This window comes from Epinephelus lanceolatus, chromosome 1, assembly GCF_041903045.1.
Source record: "Epinephelus lanceolatus isolate andai-2023 chromosome 1, ASM4190304v1, whole genome shotgun sequence".
Lineage (NCBI taxonomy): Eukaryota > Metazoa > Chordata > Actinopteri > Perciformes > Serranidae > Epinephelus > Epinephelus lanceolatus.
The window spans coordinates 6,926,271-6,938,779 of NC_135734.1; the positions used below are offsets into that span (position 1 = coordinate 6,926,271).

At 41.4% G+C, this 12,509-nt stretch overlaps 1 long non-coding RNA gene across 1 annotated transcript in view; it reads left to right on the forward strand.

Annotated features, from left to right (window-relative positions):
- LOC117257429 (uncharacterized) overlaps window positions 1-11,708 on the forward strand; it is a 32,250-nt gene extending 20,542 nt beyond the window's left edge. Inside the window, exon 3 of the long non-coding RNA XR_004501698.2 lies at window positions 11,503-11,708. This is a non-coding gene — a long non-coding RNA (uncharacterized LOC117257429). The remainder of the gene's footprint in view (window positions 1-11,502) is intronic.
- Window positions 11,709-12,509: the final 801 nt, after the last annotated feature.

A 12,509-nucleotide genomic window follows, 5' to 3' on the forward strand; every position in this document is an offset into this window, starting at 1 on the left:
GCACGTGTATATAGGTTTTTTTGAACATGGGAAAATCTGCTAAAAAAATAAGCAATAAAGTTATTTATTTTGCCAGAAGACTTGAGCTTTGTACATGGCTTTGCAGCAGATGGGTTGAGCTTTTCTATTTTTTTGTTTGTTTGTCACGTTCAGTATGAACAGGCTGGAAAACAGGTTAGTAAAGTAGCATGGAGGCCTGTGAAAATGTTACAGTGGTTACTTCACTATATATACGGTATCTCTCTTACTTATTCAATCTCTTTTTCAGACTCAGTACAGATTAATTTTGGAATGATGTTTAAGCACTGCTTAGGCGCAGATGGACGGTATTTTATGGTGGCATGTCCATCATTGCTGGTTGGAGGTGGAGCTGGTAAATACCTGTGACTACTGCAGAATCATTTGACCTGGGTGTGAATGCCGATTGTCACCTTCCCCATTACATATAAAGGCCAGATGTTAACGGGTGTTAGTGGAGTTTTTTCTACAGTGGGAAGGGACTATACTCTCTGTTCTCTGGTGTAAAGTTCTGAACAATCATCCATTTATCCTAAACGCCTCCTATGCCTTATACCGTATGAGAGTTTCGCACTACCTGGGCTGGAAAAACAGCATTTGCTATGAGCCAGCAACAGTTGTTTTCCTCTAATATGCATTTGGCAAAGCAAAAATGTAGTAAATGTATTTTGTAGAAAAATGGACTGCAAAAATTAAGTCAATGTAAATGGCCACCTTTTTTTTGTGTTGTTGTTGTTTGGGAGGTTGTAACCACAACTTTCCAGAATGGTCAGAAATTTTTGCCTCCATTTTTCTGCATTTGGCAAAGCAGTCAGTAAGTATTTAGTGTTACTGTACTGCCTGCTTTACCATGTGTAAACGATAACAATAAAGATCATCCAGATAATTGAAATAATAAAATAAATGTGGGTGACTTTTGCTCCTGATGTAAAGCAGGTTTGTAGGTTTTTGTGGCAATAATCTTCTACACTGAGCTCCAAACAAAGCATCTGATGGTCATGAACATTATTTAACATGCCCCCTCTACCCTCCCCAGGCAATCAAACTAAACCAAGAGTGACAGCGGCTGTAATGAACGTGCAATGTGAATGATTAATACAGATCACTTAAAGGCTCCCCCCAATTAATAAAAGATGTGCTTGTTTTAACCTCCACCCCCCCTGCTGTGCCTGTTCTCCTCCAGCCCCTCCATCCTGTCCCAGCTAGACAGCCAGTACACAGTGAAATTCCCAGCTGGGACTCAGTGTTTGGGCTGGGTGTCTGCTCAGTGAGGCACTACTACCCATGCGGCACTGAGGAGCTCAACAGAGGGATGGAGGAGAGGGTGGGGTGGGAGAATGGGGTAAAGGGAACAGAGGATAGTCATTTGACTTTTTCAAGGCCAGAGCCTTCCACACCCTGTCTGAGGCCCATTAGATCCTGCTGAAGTTGTAAATCTTTGATAACAGCTCGCAAATATATAATTTCATCTAAAGAGAAGCCTCAGTAATTCCCTGCACAGTAGTATTTATCAAAGATATAAAAAAACAGGAGGAAATGCTTTATTTGCTGGGAACTATTTTTAGCTGTGGATGGTGTATGTGAGATTGAGTCAAAATACAGTGTGTGTGTTCATGATAATGAGGCAACATGCAAATCAGTCTAAAATGTTAATTTTTCAGTGTGACTGTTAAAGCCATTACCGCAAAACCTTCCCGAATGAAAGAAAACTAATTTGTGACATTCTGGAAACTGATTAAGTGTTAACAGGTACAGACTCTTTACCTGACTTAACATTAGTTTATTTTGATAACTGGTTAGTCAAAACTAGTTTATGCTTCTTAGAGGTAAGGAGTTGCCGTTTTGTTGTTTTTGTCTTAGTTAATTCAGTTTGGGGTTTCAGACTGCCAGACAAAAAGAACTTTCAAAAAAAGAACTTTCCATGGCACTAATGATGACCATCTGTTGTTTTGTTTTGTTTTGATTTTACAGAGTAAACAGTTCATTGAAATTTGATTAATTAATGTTGCTAATTGTTGCTGGATGCTTGTTTTCTTTTTGTATCAGACTTGTTGATTCATTTGGTGCAACTTTTTCGACATACCCCAGCTGGCCACCAGAGTCACTAGATGTTTATTTGGTTGAATTTAGGTTGTAACACTGACCAAAATTCAATGTGTGGACAGCGTCTAATGTCAGCTACAATTTGACGCAGACTACCAACAATAGATGACGCTGATGTCTTGTTGGTTTTAAGTTGTGTTGTTAAGTAAACAAATCCAACAGCTTCCAAACATTTAGTCATAAGTTATGAAGAACAAAATCCAATATCTGCCAAGTGTCATAATGTCCACACAACATGCAATTAAAATTTTCTAGAAATTTAAAATTTTGACATCCGGTACCAGCTAGGACATGGGAACAATATGCTGAGGGACAATTTGACACGTGGACAGGAGAAGTCAGGGACTGAAACACCAAGCCCACAATTACTGGCTGACTTGCTTGCAGTCTAAACTACAACAACGCCACTTTACTTTGTTTCCCTTTGTCATTTTATGTTTATCATGTTTTTCTCTATTTTCTGTCTTTGCTCACTTCCCTCTGCACAGTGATACAATTGGTGGTTGTAGTTTGGTAGAAATAAAATAGCTCCTACTTTGCTTTTGAGTTTTTCAAATGAATTTTCAAGAGCACCAAAAGCTGAGTGCCATCTAGTTCCATTATAATGAAGAGAAGGCAGACATGTCTATGGCCGATAGCTCCAACACTCGATAACTTACACCAAAACAATCTAGACCGATATAGCCAGTGACAGATCTTACCATGGGTAATACTACTGCCAAGGGTGCAACCAAGAGATTTTTTTTATTCACAAAAAAAAAAAACATCAGGATATAAATGATCCAAATCTTTCTTGTGAACAGTTTGTTTAGGAGCAAAACATCCTGGCAGTGCAGTTATGTCAGAACATGCTAGAGCATTGATGGGTAAATGGCACTTTGGGGGGAAAAAAATATGTATTTTTGATTTTGGGTCAACTGTTCCTTTAATGTCAGAACATAGCTAAGGCTTCGGATATGTCTTGCAGCTTGCTTGAAAACGAGCTAACAGTAGCTTACAATCCATTATTGTATGCTGCATAATAGTTCATTACTAGTAGCCTACAGTTTAAATCAATAAAAAACAACTTACCCAAAATCTCAAGGAGACCACCGCACTTATTTGCCTCCAGGCCTGCTGTTTTCTGTTTAGACCATGGTAACTGTGGCTGGTAACGCCATACAGCAATTGCTATCCAGCAATTGCCACCACTACTTGGCTGCTAAAAAGTGTTCTGTCTGATTGGGGCCTTATAGTCCTCTGTAGTTTAGGTAGGTAGAGCTTGTACCTGGTACAGGAATACTTTTTCAAAAATCTTAATTATACTGTATAGTGTCGAAATATCTACATTGTCGGTGGAGTTGGGAGTGTTGAGACTGAACCCCACTGATTACATTATGCTTCAGCTGGGATCATTTCTACTGAATTAAAGTATAATAAACTTAATTATTTATCACTATTTACTTATTTATCAGACCCAAGGAATTGCCTCCAGGGCCCTTGAAGGTCCTCTGAGGACACTTAATGTCTCTCTGACTCAGACCTGTTTGTTTTAGACTAGATAGATTAGATTCTGTGCTGGCTTTGATATAAACATTGATTGTAATTTCATTGTAGACAATCATGAGAAAATAAAACAGTCATAGTAAAATCATAGTGACGTTTACTATTTAATAGTTTGTTAAAGATGAAGCAGAGTTTCCTGCAAGTTTTAAAATCCTACAGGAAATCCTGTAATCCATGATGCTGCAGCAACACAATGGGCTGTCTGTGGTTAAATGAACAAAATAAAATTTATTGTTTGCCATTGTTCTTTGCTATTTCAGCAAACGTATTGGTCCCACGCACTGAGACAGTGGGAAGGAGGAAGGAGGGATGGGGTATTTGGGCTGGGTGATGTGTGGGTGTGAGGAGGGGGGTGTCCCACTCTGTGATATGAGCTAATGGCTCTCCACTGGCATCTGGCTGCTGTGTATACATGCAGCTCATTAAAGAGTCACCGAGTAACCCCCAAGAGGGCCAGATGGAGGAGGGAGAGAAGGAGGGGTAAAACACAGGGTGAGGCGTCCCACTACGATGACAGCAGCATCAAATTAGCTCCATTTCCTTCTACAGTGGGACATTGCCTCACATTGATTTTTGTCACACTGCCTTTTTCGCTGAATACTGGTGTTTCCTGTGGTAATAATTTGGGTAGTTTGGTGTTTGTCATGTTCCTGGAGACCCACAGGGACAGACAAATACAGTCTGCACTATGCCACTGGAATAATCAAAGACTTTTTCACAGGTGAATTATTATCGTATTACTATTATCTGTAATTGATTTGCTACTTCATGTGAGAAGCTCTTCTTACCAGAGCTCAGATGACTTACAAAATAATTATAAAGCCAATAAATAGAGTTATCATCAAACTGAATGTTAACAAAATAAACTATAAAATCATTTCATTTTGTGAATGGAGTAAAAAGACATTTGTCATTTAAAGCGACAAAAATAAAAACATTTTGTTTGAGAACAGACCGAAAAGACACATTTTGTCATTTACGTGTACTCTCTAATAATGTTTCAGTACCTAGACCTTCGAGGTCTACGGCAGTGGTTCTCAACTCAGATGTCAAGACCTCCTAAAGCATCCTAAGATAGATCTCAACGGCCGCAAGATTATTTAGGGTATAAAAGAGAAAACTATCTAAAATTATAAAGCTTTTTTGTGACATATTGGAGACTTTCACCTCTTCTAGATTCCAAAAATACCTCAGATTAAACAGGAAGTGAATTACTTTTTGGTTAAGCTGCTCAAACTTCGTGTCAACACTTTGTATTAATGGTTATTTATCTATTTCATTTATTTCTCTCATAAAATTTGGTATCCACTTAACTAAATATTTAGTAAAAAAAATCATTTTTTGATTACACTGATGTTTTGTATACCTTTTTCTGTCTATTGTGATTAGTTAAGTTACATGATTGAGTGATGGATTGAATATCAGGGAACTGTAAACACCCTCAGAAACCACCATCATGAAGACAAGATAAAGCGTGGTGTACTGGTGGACAGCTGACATTTTAATTGGCAGGTAAAAAATTCCTTTATTTTTAAGGGTCATAAGTCAAAGAGAAAAGGGAACCACTGATTCAAGGACAGAAAGGTGTTACTTAAGTCAGTACAACTGGCTGAGAGTATGCAAGATTATTTGGCTCCTTCTCAGCTGAAGGGTTTAATTTCTAAGCTTTTTTCAAAAAAGGCTTTATGCATGAAACTATTTGTTAAAGGTTCTGTGTACAACATTCAGGGTATTAATATAGCTGCAAACAACTATTTGCTAAGTGAAATATAGTGGTGTAATGGCGTCCTGAGCAGAGAGTGAAGTCGCTCTACCTCTGTGTGTTGTATTCCAAACTTCTCTGTCCAGTGTTGAGGTAGTTCGTCCAGCTGCACTTACATGACTTCCTAGTGGTCAGCAGTGGTTAGGAAAAGATCATGTTTTGTTGTAAAATTCTCTGTGTTGTGGGAACTATCCCCACTGGAAAAACAGCAACACGTCTCTACAAAACACCCACATTTAGTACCAGGTAAAGCTGCTGGACTTGTTAAATAACCGGTTTTGTTGGTTGCTATTCTTGAACAGTGGTCAGCGGCTTGGCAGGGATCCTGCCCAGGCAACACATTATCCACCATCCTCTCCAACTCCTGATGACAGTGTCAGCTCATACACAATGTCTCTTTAGAAATGTTGATATGATACCCACGAAACATGCAAATAACATATCTGTGGTTTGCAGAAACGTGGAGGTAAATTTTCAAAATTTGGCCTTGAATTCTTTTCAGTTAATTAATCAGCAAGGAATGACTACTGAGCCTTTCTATAGTTATTATCTTATGTGAATGTAAGTGTTCAATACAGTGTGTCATTGAAGCATACTTGTTTCTTACTGTTTATCAGGGTCTGGCAGTATATGTAGCTAACATTGGATGCGTGGGTTTTGCTGGCTGCAGTCGGTCTGTATCAGATTGGGATGGAGTCAGCAGTGTAGGTCAAATTCAGCTGTGCCCCCCTCATGTGCATGTTAATGTGATGTCAGATACATCAACAGTGAGTGAGGGACAGAATATGTAAATGTAGAAAAAGCAGACAGAGGAAGGGGAACATGGATGAAGGGTGAAAGAAAGAGAACAGATGGACAATGGACAGGACAACACTGCTCCAACTGAAGGAAGACCTCAGCATCCATCTCCATTTTTTTTCAATGTGAGGACAATGTGAGAGAAAGGTGTTGAGAGAGAGAGATGGATGAGGAGAGGATGAGCTGAAGATGATGGATGAGATAGAGCTGGAACCTGCTGCCTAAAATGAAGTGTTAAAATGGCTCATGACACACAGCGTCTCACCAGGGGCTGAGCACAGTTGGAGAGGTTAAGTGCAGGACTCTGGTGGAGCTTCATGGTGACAGAGAGATGAAGTGGTTTACACTGAAGGTCCAAAACAGGTTTCTGAGGTAATTCATATTTCCACGTAGCTTACCTCAACTACATTTTCCTCAACATACACTGAACAAAAATATAAACACAACACTTTTGTTTTTGCTCCCATTTTTCATGAGCTGAACTCAAAGATCTAAAACATTTTCTATACACACAAAACACCATTTCTCACAAATATTGTTCACAAATCTGTCTAAATCTGTGTTAGTGAGCACTTCTCCCTTGCCAAGATAATCCATCCATCCTTAGGCTGGCCACAATAAAAGGCCACTCTGAAATGTGTAGTTTTATCACACAGCACAATGCCACAGATGTCTCAAGTTTTGAGGGAGTGTGCAATTGGCATGCTGACTGCAGGAATGTCCACCAGAGCTGTTGTCCGTGAATTGAATGTTCATTTCTCTGCCATAAGCTGTCTCCAAAGGTGTTTCAGACAATTTGGCAGTACATCCAACCGGCCTCACAACCGCAGACCACATGTAACCACACCAGCCCAGGACCTCCACATGCAGCATGTTCACCTCCAACATCGTCTGAGACCAGCCACCTGGACAGCTGCTGCAACAATTGGTTTGCATAACCAAAGAATTTCTGCACAAACTGTCAGAAACCGTCTCAGGGAAGCTCATCTGCATGCTCATCATCCTCATCGGGGTCTCGACCTGACTGCAGTTCGTCGTCGTAACCGACTTGAGTGGGCAAATGCTCACGTTCGATGGCGTCTGGCACGTTGGAGAGGTGTTCTCTTCACGGATGAATCCCGGTTTTCACTGTTCAGGGCAGATGGCAGACAGCGTGTGTGGCGTCGTGTGGGTGAGCGGTTTGCTGATGTCAACGTTGTGGATCGAGTGGCCCATGGAGGCGGTGGGGTTATGGTATGGGCAGGCATATGTTATGGACAACGAACACAGGTGCATTTTATTGATGGCATTTTGAATGCACAGAGATACCGTGACGAGATCCTGAGGCCCATTGTTGTGCCATTCATCCACGACCATCACCTCATGTTGCAGCATGATAATGCACGGCCCCATGTTGCAAGGATCTATACACAATTCCTTGAAGCTGAAAACATCCCAGTTCTTGCATGGCCAGCATACTCACCGGACATGTCACCCATTGAGCATGTTTGGGATGCTCTGGATTGGCGTATACGACAGCGTGTTCCAGTTCCTGCCAATATCCAGCAACTTCGCACAGCCATTGAAGAGGAGTGGACCAACATTCCACAGGCCACAATCAACAACCTGATCAACTCGATGTGAAGGAGATGTGTTGCACTGCGTGAGGCAAATGGTGGTCACATCAGATACTGACTGGTTTTCTGACCCCCCCAGACCCCCCCCCCCCCCAATAAAGCAAAACTACACATTTTAGAGTGGCCTTTTATTGTGGCCAGCCTAAGGCACACCTGTGCAATATTCATGCTGTCTAATCAGCATCTTGATATGCCACACCTGTGAGGTGGGATGGATTATCTCGGCAAAGGAGAAGTGCTCACTAACACAGATTTAGACAGATTTGTGAACAATATTTGTGAGAAATGGTCTTTTGTGTATATAGAAAATGTTTTAGATCTTTGAGTTCAGCTCATGAAAAATGGGAGCAAAAACAAAAGTGTTTATATTTTTGTTCAGTGTATGTGTAGACCACAAATAGCACAGTGTAATAACATGACCAGGGCCCCATTTCCCAGAGCCTTTGTAGTGCTACGTGCATCATAAGTTGAATCTTAAGGTCTCCCTGAAGCTTACGGGCTGTTTCCCAGAGTCTCCTTAGTGAAGATATATCTTCTGAAAGGTATATCTTAAGAAGGGCGGTCTGAACCACTTGTAAGCTGTCCCTTAGTGATGCGCTCCATTTATGCTGTCACAGTTTTAGCTTTATTAGGCCAAAATTATGCTTTTTAAATGGACATTTGCAGTATAATTCACATCTAGACTCCTTGCGCAAATTACATCATTAGTTTAAAATTAACTTCATGAAAAATAATAATGAATATTGAATATTATAAATATATAGGTATAATTATTAATTTATTCATTCATTCATTCATTTATTTAATGGAGCTAACTGAGGATATGTTTTTTCTGACGAGGCTACAGGCTGTACCCTACCACTATGTACTGAATATCTGACAGATACTTGACAAATTGATCAAATTGAAGTCTACCGAGGCCGGCTGTAAACTAGTCAAGCGCGTTGCCTCTGCTTGCTTCATTGTAGATAAGATTATGGCTGCATTACAGCGTATCGTTGCGCTCAATCAACTGAACCAAATGCGTCACCGTTTGGTTCATGTTAATCATTTTGTAAGGACAGACTCCAGTCCGTTTGATGTCCTCTCAGACAGTGCTATCCTGTCACAATGTTGCACATATGTGCAGCTACCCGTGAGCTACCAGTGCACATTACATTCAATTGGTAATCGAATGCACCTGCGATTAATTACGGCACGCACACACACACACACACACACACACACAGAAATGAAATGTGGATATGCTGCTACTACAGGTGCCTATTGTGTGACAACAACAGATTTGCAGTCTGTACATTGACAGAACTGATTTTGGAAAAATTATATCTAAGACACAAACTGGCATTGAACTGCAATGATGGAAAAAGAGAGACAAAGATGTATGCTGCCAGAGTACACTGATCCTAAAAGAGACACCATTATGCCCCCTGTGCATAACAAAAAAAAACAAGGAAGGAATAGTCAAATCTTCGTACTGAGCAGCCAAATTTGATTCAAACCAAAACATTTTCATTCAGCTCTAATATTTACCTCTACCAGTTTATTTCAGTACAATTTGAATATTCAAACTACAGATGGAACTATTGGTTCTATTTCATATATGCTCCGCCCTCTAACAGACTTCATTATTGGATTTCCCTCTCAAGGTTCTGTCTTGGCACCTGAGGAGAAACTGATGTACTCATGTACTAGCATGTACGCAGCACCCACCTTCCTATAAAGCCACTATGCTTGTGTTGGTCGTCTCGCTTTTACACTTTGCCACCTTCACAATTGGATTCACTGCAAATACTCGTTCACCTTTCAGTGTCACAGCTTCTTTACTGCTAGCAAGTCTTGTTCCACCTGCACTACGCCTATGCTGCCATCTGACCCCCCCAAACTCTGCTTCCTATGCCTGCAGAGGTGGCGTCAGGTTGAGACTGACCCCTGTCTGTTAGCTCCCTCCATGGTAGCCTGGCGCCAGTGGTGGAGGGTGCAGCAGATTGGCCCAAACAGTGGACCGACTACCATGAGAATGACAACCACAGTGTTTATAAGGATGAGGATTCTGCTTCCCTCTTCCAAGAGGATGAGGTTTCAGACGCTCCAGCTACCAACCGCGACTTACCCACCACCGCTTGAAATTAAACAACAACTGCCAGAACCAGATGGGCTTGTGGTGGGCGGCTCCAGGCATACTCATAGAACTGGAGTTACATCCAGATAACTACTGTTTTTCGGAGGGAATATTCAACAACAATTTTATAGGTGCTAAAATTACCATTGTGTAACACTACACTGTCAGAGATTACACAAAATAATAATGAATCAGTCTTAAAAGTCATAATTACTGCTAAATATAGAGTTGACTATAAAGTGTACATTGTGTAGGGAGCACTAAGTAAGTGAATGTGGGAGTGATTTTAGTCACAGCCACAGGTCAAAAAAACGGCTTAAACTTCTGCAGTGGGTGAGCAGATGGTCATAACAGACACATAAGTCCAAATGGGCATAGGCTACAGACAGGTAGTTGGTCATACCACAGGTAACAGAGTAACTGGCAAAGGAGTGACTGGAACACTGCAGCAATAAAGCAACATTAAAAATCTTGTAGAGGGGAGAGGTGACAGTAAAAAGCTAACATAAGGCTAGAAATGAACTACACCACAATCGCATTACTTCACCACCACCACGGGGCAGTGAAGCCATGTTCGGCATGACAACATTTTGTATTGTGATTTAGCTACTTTTTAGCAACTGCCTTTTTTAAGACCAAAGCTTCAAAGTTCACAAATGGGGTATTTACTTATGTGTTTTATGTTGTACAACATAACATTAAAATCTCTTGAGCTTTCAGAAAACCCACTGACATAGAGACAAGGAAACCAAAAATGCTAACTCATTTTTTGCGTTTTGGGGACTCATTCCTTCACCACTCTGTTGCTGCCAAAATTTAAAACTGTTCCTTTCTCTGATGCTGTCAATGCAGTGTCAGATTGATGTGACCCTCTTCCATGGCATTCACCTCCAGTCTCCATCACAACCAGTCTTCCCAGTTGGTCATTTCACTGAGCTCATCAGAAGTCCTGCTCAACATCGTATCCATCCTTTTCTTCAGCAATGCACTTCACCCCTTCACCACCACCAGTGTCGAGACTCCATCAGGGGATACTTAAGTGCAGTTCCTGTCATCATTACCTCCTGAAATAATGATAGAGAAAAGAGGGCTCAAACCAGACAGTTCAGGCGGACTGGGAGAGTTGGCAGAATGCAAAACCTTACAGGGTCACAGGGGAGGCAGTCCAAAAAGGCAAATGTATCCAAATAGGTTAGATAAGAATCATAAGTCCAAGGAACAGGCAGATGTCTTGCTGGCAGGCAAGGTAACATTGTCATAGCCTCCACTCAGCCTCCTCTCCCTCCTAGCCTGGAGCTTCTTCCCCCTCCACCTCTCTCTGTCTTTGCCTCTGATAACAGAAATAGGATCAGGTGTGCAGGTTTTGGGCAGCAGCTGCAGTCCATCTTCAATCCTCTCTGCTTCAAATACTGGGCTTCAACTCCAGCATGCTGCCAGATAGTAGGCTCTGCTTCACAGTCAGTCTTCTTCCAGCCTCTTTGTAGAAACTCTTTGCTTATCAAGCTTTTTACTAATACCTATTATCCCTGTGCCTGCAGTATTCCCCAGGTCTGACTTCTGCCTCCGTGTCCACTCCTGCTCTGCCCAGAAGCCGCTATGGATCAGCTAAGCTCTCCTGTGTGCCTGGTTCCCCTTTGCCAGTCCCCCCTGCCCTGCTCAGCTCAGTTCCCCTGGTCCATCCCTTGCCTCAGACTCTGGCTATCCAAACTTGACTGTTATCAGTCTGTCAATAAATTACCCTTTATTCCTGTTCAAAGCATCAGCTTCTGTGTCTGCACTTGGGTTCTCAAAACGTGCTCCTTAAATGACAGGGTTCAGGAGACAGATAATACTGTATAAGAGACAGGTAACAAATGGCTTGGAACTTAAAAGCATGAAGAATCATGTCAATGAACTGGTTCTGAGTGTGTGAAAAGGGGCTGGTTATAAACTGCAGGGCGAATGAGGGAAAGTGGCAACAGGTGAGATTAGGCATGAAAAGGCATGTAACTCCAGGGCTGATAATGAAGACAAGAACAGGTGTGGAGAAGAGTGGGGCAGTGGTGCATCTTGCCAACTGCACCTCTCAGCTGCTCCAAACATCAGACCTCCGATCTGACAAACAGTCACCCATGTACGTCCATAAAGAACTATGAATACATTGTTCTTTTTAGGGGATTAAGCCTTTATCACTATCATAACTACTACATGGAATACTACATAATACTAACCAGGAAAATAGGATTGTTAGATTAAATATCTGACCATGAGGTCTGACAGCCAAGTTTTCACAATATTTGTTTTTCCTGACTATGGCAAAGTCATGACCCAGCCTACTCTTACTTGCTTATCCTGGTATTCTTACCCTAACCCTAACTAATCTCACCTCTCATGCCTAAACCTAACCAACAAAGGCAATAAGTACTAGCCAGAACTGACTACTGTAACAGCATCCTTTATAGTACGTCATCCAAAATCCTTAATAAACTCAAATACATTCAGAACTCTGCTGCCCAAGTGCTCACCCATTCCCGCTCAAATCACATCAGCCCTGTCCCCCAGAACC